General features: G+C 50.3%; 1 protein-coding gene across 1 annotated transcript in view; it reads right to left on the bottom strand.

Annotated features, from left to right (window-relative positions):
* The window catches only part of LOC140396833 (phosphatidylethanolamine-binding protein 4), a 646,458-nt gene that overhangs the window by 417,479 nt on the left and 214,640 nt on the right, over positions 1 to 14,339 (bottom strand). The window lies entirely within an intron of this gene.

The following is a 14,339-nucleotide window of genomic DNA, read 5'->3' on the forward strand; positions in this document are numbered from 1 at the left end:
AATACCCAAATTGGCTTGATATCAAACTTTGCTTGGGGCATTTTATATGTTAACGGTGTAACATAAATAAAACTTGTTGCTGTCGGATTGGAAAACTGCATTTTCACTCTTGAACTTAGGTTTGAATTCAGCCACAATGTTGGGGTGCATGTCTGCTCTCTCCCCTGCAACTTTTTTTTTGTTGCTTTCGCTTCAAGGGTTTATTTCAGTCCATGTCTTACTCCACCGTTGCAGTTAATCACCCCAGAATTTGCAGACCAGTTGACATTTCTTGGTTAGGGACATTGGCACGTGACTTTCTCTCAACTTGTCAATTCTAACTGAACTACGCTGATCTGTGTATCAACAATTTTAGGGGATCATCATTTTTTGACCTTGTGAGTGAATGCCTCGCCTCAGCTTGTTGGCTCTCCCAATGACTCAGACTAAAATACTTCACTGTGTAGAGTAATTATGGTCACAAATCCTTGTCCTTCTAATATCTGCATCACCGACCTCAAGGTTTATTTGCATATATATAGATATATTGTGCATGACTCCCAAAGAAGGGGATTCTGTATCTCAAAGGCAGATAGACAGCATGCCAGAGCACCTTTGATGTCACATTCCTGGTGTGATCTCTGTTGCTTGGATACAAAGGATTGTTTTAAATGAGTCTCAATGTGTAGTCTGCTGACTGCACTGATGCTGGAGTCAAACTGCCTGCAGGAAAATCGAGTTTCTGCTCAGAAATAAATCAGAATTCTTTTGAAATCTTCCAGGATAAACAACTGTGAATGTTAAAAATTGTTAGTCAATGATTAAATGTATTCTGGAATACATTGTTAAAATAGTTCAAGAAAGGTGATGAAAGAATACCAGTTACCTACCCCAGCCAAATTTTGAAAGGATATATAATAATAATAATCTTCATTAGTGTCACTCGTATTATGATGCACCCCTGTTTTACAGTGAAATGCATGGGTTAATAACGATGAAATTCAAGTTTATAGCACTTCAGTGATATGAAGCTCAGCAGTTAGAAAGTGCTGACCACCACCAGAAATGCTGCCAATATTCATGAGAGTCAGGCAGCACGATGGTTAGCACAGCTGCCTCACGGTGCTGAGGACCCGGGTTTGATCCGGGCTCTGGGTCACTGTCCACGTGGAGTTTGCACATTCTCCCCGTGTCTGCGTGGGTCTCAACCCCACAACCCAAAGTTGGATTGGCCACGCGACATTGCCCCCCAAAAAATGAGAGTCACGAAGATTAAACCAATATTTACCTTTGCAGCTGATTGATACCACAATTTCACACTGTTGTCTGAAACAAAATTCGACTTGACGAAGCAAAGGCCCAAAAGAGATTTCACGCCGTGCGCCAAGTCTATCACGAGTCACCTGATTCGCTACGCCCGGCGTGGTCTGGATCACACCCTCGCTGGGCATGATCCAGATAATCATATTTAAGCGATCCATTAGGCTCATTTAAATATGCGCAGCCCGTTTGAGGCCATATTCGCCCGGCTGCCGGGAGTCACCGGCTACAAAGGCGAGGCTTCGCTCGGGTACTGGTCTCCACAAGCGGAGATCATGCGTGATGCTCAAGTATAAGGCTGCACTTAGTCCCATTTACTGCACGATCGGGCTCCGCTCACCAGCGCAGGAAGAGAATCTTGAGACCCGCCCCCCCTCCCCCCCCAACTTCCCAGCACCCCAACTCAAGGTTGTCATCGTGCCCCCCACATCCACCTGCCATGTTGGCAGAGCTCTGGATCTTTTTACCAGCGGCAGGAACAAATGTGATTCAGCTGCCGCACCCTCTGCCCCGTCCCCATATCACATGGCGGGGCTGCCAGCCTCACAGAGATTACCTCTCCCACCAACAGATCTTGCCTGTATGTCTGATTTTTCTTGCTCCCCTTCAAGTCTGCCCCAAGGCTGGGCTGCCCTCTTGTTCTCCTTGGAGCGTCGGCAGCAGTCACCTCTCTTGATGCGCTGTAAGGGCTGAAAGTGGCTGGCACCAGGAAAATAGTCATTGTGTTTCCGCTGCAGCTCAGGACCCACATTTGTTCCCAAATTGGGATTTAATCCTGCTGGTAAAATCCTGGCCAGAGATTCACAGCAGCTACAAGATGTTAAGAAACATTATAACCCTCAATGCAAGAAGAAGCTCTACAAAAAAAACATTTCTTTTGGTTCCAGAATTCTAACTCATTATATGTTAATCTTTTGATTCGCTCCAAAGTTTCAGGTGTGGTAACAGACATAGATAGTGTTGTAAACACAATATGTACAGGATATTTCTATGAAATTATTATCATATTATAGTAACTTTCAGAGCAAATATTCACAGGAATAGAAATGGCCATATGTTCAATATGTTCCTTTTTTGAATACATTAATGAAATACATTGAATTAATTACTTTTTAAAATAGAAAATACATTTTACCTTCATCGATTTCACTTCAATATTTTCCAACTCAGATTATTAAAAACACATTCTGAGGATGGTTCTCACTGGACACCTAGACCCAGAATTTCACCAACAGTGAGTTCTCAATCACAGATGCGCCATTGGAATCTGTGGGCAGGGGGTAGCTGCAATGGGAGGAAATTGGTTTGATCCACATCGGGCCAGCTACGCATTTGTTTCTGGCTTGAAACGGCAGCACGGTGGCCTAGTGGTTAGCACAGCTGCCTCGCGCACTGAGGTCCCATGTTCGATCCCGGCTCTGGATCACTGTCCGTGTGGAGTTTGCACATTCTCCCCGTGTCTGCATGGGTTTCGCCCCCACAACCCAAAAATGTGTAGAGTAGGTGGATTGGCCACGCTAAATTGCCCCTTAATTGGAAAAAATAATTGGGTAATCTAAATTTTTTTTTAAATTAAAATGTTTCTGGTTTGATGCATTTTCCCAGGAGCTTCAGGTAGCCAATTAAGACACTGAAAAAGCAATTAACCCCGATGGTGAAAATGGAGTGAAATGTTTCCAGCAGACGGGCCCAATGCTTTGTCATGAACCCGGAAATCGAACACAGCAGTTTCACAAAGGGTGGTCTGAGTCACAAATCATGTAAGGCCTTTTATTAAGCTGACATTAAACTGCAGTGCGAAGCAGAAGGCATGCCATTACCACTTTAAGAAGACTAGTACCTTTGCTCACATAGCTCTTGTGCAAATGGTATCCACTGCATACCCACACAGGGAATTTTCATGGTGTTGCTGCCACTCTTTCTGCTGGCCCCTCAAGGCCAACAGTGCCAAGGAGGCCATCAGCACTATCAAATGCAACTTGTGATGCACTATCAATTACCACAAAGACGAGAGTGTGGGTGCGGGGCTCTATGTGTGTGTGGGTGCGGGGCTCTATGTGTGTGTGTGGGAGCGGGGCTCTATGTGTGTCTGGGAGCGGGGCTCTGTGTGTGTGTGAGGGAGCGGGGCTCTATGTGTGTGTGGGAGCAGGGCTCTGTGTGTGTGTGGGAGCGGGGTTCTATGTGTGTGTGGGAGCGGGGCTCTATGTGTGTGTGGGAGCAGGGCTCTGTGTGTGTGTGGGAGCGGGGCTCTGTGTGTGCGTGTGGGAGCGGGGCTCTATGTGTGTGTGAGGGAGCGGGGCTCTATGTGTGTCTGGGAGCGGGGCTCTGTGTGTGTGAGGGAGCGGGGCTCTATGTGTGTGTGAGGGAGCGGGGCTCTATGTGTGTCTGGGAGCGGGGCTCTGTGTGTGTGTGAGGGAGCGGGGCTCTATGTGTGTGTGGGTGCGGGGCTCTGTGTGTGTGTGTGGGAGCAGGGCTCTGTGTGTGTGGGAGCAGGGCTCTGTGTGTGTGTGGGAGCGGGGCTCTGTGTGTGCATGTGGGAGCGGGGCTCTATGTGTGTGTGAGGGAGCGGGGCTCTATGTGTGTGTGGGAGCAGGGCTCTGTGTGTGCGTGTGGGAGCGGGGTTCTATGTGTGTGTGAGGGAGCGGGGCTCTATGTGCGTGTGGGAGCAGGGCTCTGTGTGTGCGTGTGGGAGCGGGGTTCTATGTGTATGTGGGAGTGGGGCTCTGTGTGTGTGTGAGGAAGCGGGGCTCTATGTGTGTGTGGGTGCGGGGCTCTAGGTGTGTGTGTGGGAGCGGGGCTCTATGTGTGTGTGGGTGCGGGGCTCTAGGTGTGTGTGTGGGAGCGGGGCTCTATCTGTGTGCGTGGGTGCGGGGCTCTAGGTAGAATAATCGAGGCTTTATTGAGCAAAGATGTTGTGCCTCCTGTAGCTGGAACCAGAATGGCTGCAGCACCGGCGAGCACACACATTTATACCCCGCCTACTGGGCGGAGCCAGCAGGCAGGGCTTTACCCATGTACCTCTATTATACGGGCCTTATCGTAATACGTGTAATACTACTAGTGGTGACTACCACAACTAGTAAATTGGTAACCTTTAAGGGAAGATTCTACCCAATGCCTCTCTGCAGTCACTTGCAGTTTCCCAATCCAATTGAGGCTGATGACAGGCAAATTTCAATCTGTTAAGTCAATCTTTTGCAAATTATATGTTAGTCAATGAATTGTCATTTTACATGTTCATCAAGGTAAGGGATTTCAGTACAGGAGAAGGAAACATGGAACAGATCTACCAATTACATTCCTAAACCCCCCTACTGCACAGCACAGAGTGATTGTTTATTTCCAATTGTCACTCAGCAATCCATTGCATAGAACCTTGGTGAGGCACTTGGAATATTGCGCACAATTCTGGTCACCACACTACCAGAAGGATGTGGAGGCTTTGGCGAGGGTGCAGAGGAGGTTTACCAGGATGTTGCCTGGTCTGCAGTGTGTTAGCTATGCAGAGAGGCTGAATAGACTCGGACTGTTTTCAATTAGAATGACGGAGGTTGAGGGGCGACCTGATAGAGGTCTACAAGATTATGAGGGGCATGGATAGAGTGGATGGGCAGGCACTCTTTTCCAGGGTGGAGGGATCAGTCACCAGGGGGCTTAGGTTTAAGGTCCATGGGGCAATGTGAGGAAATGTGTGAGGCAGGTTTTTTTTACAGAGGGCGGTGAGTGCCTGGAATGCATTGCCAGGGAAGGTTGTGGAAGCAAATACATTAACGGCGTTCAAAATCCATCTTGACAAATATATGGGTAGGATGGGTATGATGTGTTGGGTAGGCTGGGTCGATGTGGACTGCACTTGATACAGTGTAGCGAGAGACAGACCTCCAACACTTGATAAGATGCAACACGATTTGATTTAACATCTAAACTATTGTACATGTTCAACGGTGGGTTGACACTATGCTGACCTGACTGGAGACCTGATACTAGCCTAACCAGACTTACTAGCTACCACATGGTGTTTGCACTGGCCAGCTCACGAACTCTGACTGTCTCAGAAGCTGGGTCCCGAGAGAGTGGGAATACTGGTGCCCTCTGGCTTTATAGTGGTCGTGTCCTGTCTGATGATTGGCTGCTCTTTTCTGTGAGCTTACTGGTCATCTGTGTGTCAATCACTGCCTGTCTGCACTCCATTATATACATAGATGTATATTATGACAGGGTATAGACGGATACAGCACTAGGAAGTGCTGAGGGTTTTGGGCCAGGGTGGTATCATGACCGGTACAGGCTTGGAGGGTCGAAGGGCCTGTTCCTGCGCTGTATTTTTCTTTGCAAATCCAAAAACCCAGTCTGAGAACTCAGCGTTAACGTTGCATTCCCTGCCAGTACCCAGGCTTGCCTCAGGAATCTAAAAATCCTACCAGCAGATTAAATTCCAAAAGAAGATTCATGAGAGGAGTCCACACAAGGAATCCTCATCAATGTCCCAAAGCTGAAAGGAACTTTGAAAAACAGAGAAGACATCAGCCCAGCCCCCTTTGAGGTTGCAGAGCTAAAGAAGCAGACTTGAAGTGTGATAAGGCAGCAGAATATGACAATATCACCCCAGAATCACATGGAGCCCAACGCGTTCTCTTGCCTGGCTCACCCGGGTTTACAAGATCGTCATAAATTCAAACACCATTTCAAAGAAATGGCGGACAGCAAAAGTCATCGCCATACCAAAACCCAGAAAAGGCCCCATACTTGTAGCTGGCTACTGTCCAATCGCTCTCCTGTCGGTCCATATAAAATCCTTGAACGCCACATTACTCAGCACATATTCTTAAAGACACACGTCCTTCTTGTCGACCAAACTGGTTTCCACCAAGACCAGAGCACAGGAGGCAGAAATTTGGCCTCACTGCCTACGTTAAAAAAACGTGAAGACAGGTACTGTGAACCTTGACCTCACATCTGTCTACAACACCATTTGGCACACTAGTCTCCTCCTGAAGCTGTCGCGGGCCCTCCCCCCAGGTGATTAAAAGCATCGGAATACTGTTAAATAATTGAAGATTCAGAGTTCATCTCGGGTGGGCAAAAAGTACATGGAACAGACAAACCAATGAACTCCCTCAAGACTCACTGGTGGCTCCAACCCTGTTCAACCTGTACACCAATGGGCCGGGATTCTCCAATCCCACGGCCAAGTTCTGACGCCGGCGTGAAAAATGGAGCGAACCACTCCAGCGTCATTGGTCCTCGATTGTCAGGTATTCGCTCCTTCCTAGGGGTCTAGGTTGGTGCCCGAGTGGTCTAGGCTTGTGAAATCCTACCAACTGTACTGGCTGTAAGACTTAATTACCTGCAAATGCTCGCATTCAAAGCATTGTCTGGCATCTTTGACTTTGTCTATATATATGTTTCTGGAACATACCTCTTCATTCACTTGAGGAAGGAGCAGTGCTCCGAAAGCTAGTGATTTGAAACAAACCTGTTGGACTTTAACCTGGTGTTGTAAGACTTCTTACTGTGCTCACCCCAGTCCAACGCCGGCATCTCCACATCATGGCTACCCTTAACGGATTCAGGACCAGCCACATCCCTGGCTTGGCCACACTCCACAGATGGGGAATTAGGCAAAAAAAACATAATGGGAGTTCTGTACAGGCCTCCTAACAGTGGTCAGGACCAGGGGCACAAAATGCACCACGAAATAGAAAGTGCATGTCAGAAAGGCAAGGTCACAGTGATCATGGGGGACTTCAATATGCAGGTGGACTGGGGAAATAATGTTGCCAGTGGACCCAAAGAAAGGGAATTCATTGAATGTTTACAGGAGGGCTTTTTGGAACAGCTTGTGATGGAGCCCACGAGGGAACAGGCCATTCTGGACTTAGTGTTATGTAATGAGCCAGACTTGACAAAAGATCTTAAAGGAAGGGAACACTTAGGAGGCAGTGATCATAATATGATAGAATTCAGTCTGCAATTTGAAAGAAAGAAGGTAGAATCAGATGTAAAGGTGTTACAGTTAAATAAAGGTAACTACAGGGGCATGAGGGAGGAACTGACGAAAATCGACTGGGAGCAGAGCCTAGTGGGAAAGACAGTAGAACAGCAATGGCAGGAGTTTCTGGGAGTAACTGAGGACACAGTACAGAGGTTCATCCCAAAGAAAAGAAAGGTTATCAGAGGGGGGATTAGGCAGCCATGGCTGACAAAAGTAATCAGGGAAAGCATCAAAGCAAAAGAGAAAGCCTATAATGTGGCAAAGAGTAGTGGAAAGTCAGAAGATTGGGAAGGCTACAAAAACAGACAGAGGATAACAAAGAGAGAAATAAGGAAGGAGACGATCAAATATGAAGGTAGGCTAGCCAGTAATATTAGGAATGATAGTAAAAGTTTCTTTAAATACATTAAAAACAAACGGGAGGCAAAAGTAGACATTGGGCCTCTCCAAAATGACGCTGGTAATCTAGTGATGGGAGACAAGGAAATAGCTGAGGAACTAAATGTGGTAATACCAGGTATTGCGGTACCTGAGAGGTGGATGACCATTGGTTAGACACAGGAGTCTACCATTGGCTGATGTACATAGCTCCGCCCAGAGAGGCGGCGTATAAGAACCAGTGCCGTCCCAGCAGCCTTCACTTTCTGTATCGGAGCTGCTGGGGAAGAGTTCTAGCAGATTAAAGCCAATTAGTTATGACTCACCTTGTCTTGAGAGTAATTGATTGCGCATCAATTTAATCTGCTACAACTTCAGTTGAAAGGATGGATCTCCGTATCAAACCGGAGTGCCTTCAGCTCAGCCCCCACGCGGACAACTCTGCTGCTATTTTCAAACATTGGCTGGCGTGCTTTAAGGGCTACCTCGACACGGCCGCCGACACCCCCACGGAAGGACAAAAGATGCACCTCCTACGCTCACGGGTCAGCCTTGGGATCTACCCTCTTATCGAGGAGGCGGCGAATTATGCTGCCGCGATCGAGCTGCTAGAAGGACATTATATCCGCCCTGTGAACCAGGTCTACGCTCGGCAAATGCTGGCAACTAGGAGGCAAAGCCCCGAGGAAACGTTGGAAGACTTCTACCGGGCAGTGCTGGTGCTGGGACGAAACTGTGGCTGCCCGCCAGTTTGGGGGAACGAGCACACGGAACCTTTGATCAGGGATGCTTTTGTGGCAGGTATGACCTCCCCCGATATCCGCCGAAGGCTCCTAGAAATGGACACACTGGGACTTGCAGATGCACGGGACCTGGCAGGGTCCATGGACGTTGCATATAAAACCGCGCTGTCCTTTGCTCCCGATCGCGCGGCGGCCCCCTGGGCTGCGTGGCACTCCGTAGCGGCAGCCCCTGACCTCGCAAGCCTGCGCGGCGAGACGGCCCGCTAACGCCGCCGGACACCGCTGTTTCTTCTGCGGGCTGGCGAATCATCCCTGCCCACGCTGCCCGGCCCGCACCGCCACCTGCAAAGGGTGCGGCAAGAAGGGCCACTATGTGGGGGTCTGCCAAGCCCGCGCTGTGGCCGCGGTCTCTAGCGCCTGTCGGCAACGCCCCTTTCAGGCCCCGACCGCCCAGCGCTCACCGCCACCCCCCTATCCTCAGGCCACGTGCGACCCGCGGGCATGGCCATTTTGGCCCCCGGACACCACGCTGGGCGGGTGGGCACCGCCATTTTGTCCCTCGCCGCCGCCATCTTCCTCACCCCCAGACACCATGTGCGACCCATGGGTGACGCCATCTTGTATGGTGCCCCAGGCCCCCAGCACAGCCGACTACATGCTGCCCGACCAGAACTCTCCATTACTGCAGCAGGCCTCGGTGACTCTGGACCAGAGTCGGCCCCGGACGCTGGCGAAAGCTACAACGACGATCTCCATCAATGGCCACGAGACGTCGTGCCTGATCGACTCTGGGAGCACGGAAAGCTTTGTTCACCCTGACACGGTAAGGCTCTGTTCTCTTGTCACCCATCCCGTAAATCAAAGGATCTCCCTGGCCTCCGGGTCACACGCGGTGGAGATAAAGGGGTTCTGCCGAGCGAACCTCACTGTCCAAGGCAGGGAATTCCACAATTTCCGCCTGTACGTCCTGCCGCACCTCTGCGCAGCCACCCTCCTTGGGCTGGATTTCCAGTGCAATCTGCAAAGCCTGACTTTTAAATTCGGTGGCCCTATTCCCCCCCTTAATGTCTGCGGTTGACCCGCCTTCCCTGTTTGCGAACCTCACCCCGGATTGCAAACCCGTCACCACCAGGAGCAGACGGTACAGTGCCCAGGACCGGACCTTTATCAGGTCGGAGGTCCAGAGGCTGCTGAGGGAAGGGGGTCATCGAAGCGAGCAACAGTCCCTGGACAGCTCAAGTAGTGGTGGTAAAGACCGGGGAGAAACATAGGATGGTCATTGACTACAGCCAGACCATCAACAGGTTTACGCAGCTGGATGCAGACCCTCTCCCCCGTATAGCCGACCTGGTGAACAGGATCGCGCAATACAAGGTTTTCTCCACGGTGGATCTCAATTCTGCCTACCACCAGCTACCCCTCCGTAATGGTGACCACCAGTACACTGCCTTCGAAGCAGACGGGCGGCTCTATCACTTTTTAAGGGTTCCCTTCGGTGTCAAGAACGGGTCTCGGTCTTCCAACGAGAGATGGACCGAATGGTTGACCGGTACGGCTTACGTGCAACGTTCCCGTATCTGGATAACGTCACCATCTACGGCCATGACCAGCAGGACCACGACACCAACCTCTGCAAATTTCTCCAGACCGCGAAAATCCTTAATCTGACATACAATAAGGATAAATGCGTGTTTAGCACCGACCGTCTAGCCATTCTAGGCTACGTAGTGCGAAGTGGAGTCATAGGCCCCGACCCAGAGCGCATGCGCCCCCTCATGGAGGTCCCCCTCCCCCACTGCCCCAAGGCCCTCGGGTTCTTCAGCTATTATGCACAGTGGGTCCCCAATTACGCAGACAAAGCCCGACCCCTGATCCAGTCCACAACCTTCCCCCTGTCGACGGAGGCCCGCCAGGCCTTCAGCCGCATCAAAGCAGACATTGCAAAAGCCACGATGCGCGCCATCGACAAGTCCCTCCCCTTCCAGGTCGAGATCGATGCGTCCGACGTAGCTCTGGCGGCCACCCTCAACCAAGCAGGCAGGCCCGTGGCTTTCTTCTCCCGCACTCTCCATGCTTCCGTAATTCGCCACTCCTCGGTCAAAAAGGGGGCCCAGGCCATAGTAGAAGCTGTGCGACACTGGAGGCATTACCTGGCCGGCAGGAGATTCACTCTCCTCACGGACCAACGGTCGATTGCCTTCATGTTCGATAATGCGCAGCGGAGCAAGATTAAGAACGACAAGATCTTGCGGTAGAGGATAGAACTCTCCATCTACAATTGCGAGATCTTGTACCGTCCGGGGAAGCTGAACGAGCCTCCTGATGCCCTGTCCCACGACACTTGTGCCACTGCACAAGTAGACCGCATCCGATCCCTCTTCGAGGACCTCTGCCACCCGGGGGTCACTCGTTTCTTTCATTTTATCAAGACCCGCAACCTGCCCTACTCCATCGAGGAGGTCAGGACCGTCACCAGGGACTGCCAAATCTGCGCGGAGTGCAAGCCGCACTTCTACCGGCCAGAGAGGGCGCACCTAATAAAGGCTTCCCGTCCCTTTGAACGCCTCAGCATGGATTTCAAATGCCCCCTCCCCTCCACCGACCGCAACACGTACTTCCTAAACATGATTGACGAGTACTCCCGGTTCCCATTCGCCATCCCCTGCCCGGACATGACCACGACCACCGTCATCAAGGCCCTCCAGGGTATTTTTACACTGTTCGGTTTCCCCGCATACATTCACAGTGACAGGGGGTCCTCCTTTCTGAGCGACGAACTGCGTCAATTCCTGCTCAGCAAGGGCATCGCCTCGAGCAGGACGACAAGTTACAACCCCTGGGGAAACGGGCAGGTAGAGAGGGAGAACGGAACGGTCTGGAAGACCGTCCTGCTGGCCCTACGGTCCAGGAATCTCCCAGTCTCCCGCTGGCAGGAAGTCCTCCCGGCGGCCCTTCACTCCATCCGGTCACTGCTCTGTACAACCTCGAACCAGACACCTCACGAACGTCTCCTTGTTTTCCCCAGGAAGTCCTCCTCCGGGGCCTCGCTCCCAACCTGGCTAGCGACACCCGGACCCGTCCTTCTTCAGAAACATGTGAGGGCGCACAAGCCGGACCCGTTGGTCTTGAGGGTCCACCTGCTGCAACCAACCCCCAGTACGCCTACGTAGCGTTCCCCGACGGCCGCCAAGGCCTGGTCTCCCTTCGGGACTTGGCGCCCGCCGGATCCCCACGCGCACCCGCACCATTGCCCCCACCCCCACCCTCCCCACAGCACCTAACTGGAGGGTCAGTACTCCCGCCGCCCCTGCCTAGGCCCGAACACACACCGACGCCCCCTACAGGCGCCTTCCTCCCCCCTGTCCACCTTTCGCCCCAACAGCGCCGCCTAGGGGTGACGAAGCTGCCTGGGAGGGCGACATCACGTTCCCAGAGTCGCAACCGCCGGGACCCCCATCAGAATCACCGCCGAAGTCCAGACGTTCCAGAAGGACGACCAGGCCACCCGATCGACTGATTGCTGCACCATGAACACTTTGTTGCTACCCTCGACATCATGGTACCTCCATACCTGGTCATACCATGCGAAAGGCGACTATTAATGCTGGCCATCACTCCGCCGGGTTCTTTTTTAACAGGGGATGAATGTGGTAATACCAGGTATTGCGGTACCTGAGAAGTGGATGACCATTGGTTAGACCCAGGAGTAACCATTGGCTGATGTACATAGCTCCGCCCAGAGAGGCGGAGTATAAGAACCGGTGCCGTCCCAGCAGCCTTCACTTTCTGTATCGAAGCTGCTGTTCTAGCAGATTAAAGCCTATTAGTTATGACTCACCTTGTCTTGAGAGTAATTGATTGCGCATCACTAAATAAGTACTTTGCGTCAGTCTTCACAGTAGAAGACATGAGTAATATCCCAACAATTCAGGAGAGTCAGGGGGCAGAGTTGAATATGGTAGCCATCACAAAGGAGAAAGTGCAAGAGAAACTAAGAGGTCTAAAAATTGATAAATCTCTGGGCCCAGATGGGCTACATCCTAGAGTTCTAAAGGAGATAGCTGAAGAAATAATGGAGGCGTTAGTTATGATCTTTCAAAAGTCACTGGAGTCAGGGAAAGTCCCAGAGGATTGGAAAATCGCTGTTGTAACCCCCCTGTTCAAGAAGGGAACAAGAAAAAAGATGGAAAATTATAGGCCAATTAGCCTAACCTCGGTTGTTGGCAAGATTCTAGAATCCATCGTTAAGGATGAGATTTCTAAATTCTTGGAAGTGCAGGGTTGGATTAGGACAAGTCAGCATGGATTTAGTAAGGAGAGGTTGTGCCTGACAAACCTGTTAGAGTTCTTGGAAGAGATAACAAATAGGTTAGACCAAGGAGAGCCAAAGGATGTTATCTATCTTGACTTCCAAAAGGCCTTTGATAAGGTGCCTCACGGGAGACTGCTGAGTAAAATAAGGGCCCATGGTATTCGAGGCAAGGTACTAACATGGATTGACGATTGGCTGTCAGGCAGAAAGCAGAGAGTTGGGATAAAAAGTTCTTTTACGGAATGGCAACCGGTGACGAGTGGTGTCCCGCAGGGTTCAGTGTTGGGGCCACAGCTGTTCTCTTTATATATTAACGATCTAGATGACGGGACTGGGGGCATTCTGGCTAAGTTTGCCGATGATACAAGATAGGTGGAGGCGCAGGTAGGATTGAGGAGGTGGGGAGGCTGCAGAAAGATTTAGACAGTTTAGGAGAGTGGTCCAAGAAATGGCTGATGAAATTCAACGTGGGCAAGTGCGAGGTCTTGCACTTTGGAAACAAGAATAGAGGCATGGACTATTTTCTAGTGACAAAATTCATAATGCTGAAGTGCAAAGGGACTTGGGAGTCCTAGTCCAGGATTCTCTAAAGGTAAACTTGCAGGTTGAGTCCGTAATTAAGAAAGCAAATGCAATGTTGTCATTCATCTCTAGAGGCTTGGAATATAAAAGCAGGGATGTACTTCTGAAGTTTTATAAAGCATTAGTTAGGCCCCATTTAGAATACTGTGAGCAATTTTGGGCCCCACACCTCAGGAAGGACATACTGGCACTGGAGCGGGTCCAGCGGAGATTCACACGGATGATCCCAGGAATGGTAGGCCTAACATATGATGAACGTCTGAGGATCCTGGGATTATATTCATTGGAGTTTAGGAGGTTGAGGGGAGATCTAATAGAAACTTACAAGATAATGAATGGCTTAGGGTGGACGTAGGGAAGTTGTTTCCATTAGCAGGGGAGACTAGGACCCAGAGGCAAAGCCTTAGAATAAAAGGGAGTCACTTTAGAACAGAGATGAGGAGAAATTTCTTCAGCCAGAGAGTGGTGGGTCTGTGGAATTCATTGCCTCAGAAGGCAGTGGAGGCCGGGACGTTGAGTGTCTTTAAGACAGAAGTTGATAAATTCTTGATTTCTCGAGGAATTAAGGGCTATGGAGAGAGAGCGGGTAAATGGAGTTGAAATCAGCCATGATTGAATGGTGGAGTGGACTCGATGGGCCGAATGGCCTTACTTCCGCTCCTATGTCTTATGGTCTTATGGTCTTATAGTGTGTGCCTGAGTGTCTCTGGGAGAGAGCAAACTGTGCACCACATCATAGATGAATGTCCAACACACAGACATCGCAAAGGCCTATCCTCACTAAACACAGCACCCTGAAAGAAATTGCTTGGCTTAGGGACTTTGCATTCGCTATATAAATAAATGTCCTTCCCTTTCCAGAATTAAAATCACAGCTGTGATGCCTTGCCGAAGAGCATCTTAGTATAATCACCTGATTATGAGAATATTAACAACCATTATTTCTATCAGGTTCATTAACAGGAACGTTGAAGGAGATCTCACTTGTTTTACATGAGCTAAATACATCGTACGGAACGGGGAACACGGA

The sequence above is a fragment of the Scyliorhinus torazame genome, chromosome 20 (assembly GCF_047496885.1).
Source record: "Scyliorhinus torazame isolate Kashiwa2021f chromosome 20, sScyTor2.1, whole genome shotgun sequence".
NCBI lineage: Eukaryota > Metazoa > Chordata > Chondrichthyes > Carcharhiniformes > Scyliorhinidae > Scyliorhinus > Scyliorhinus torazame.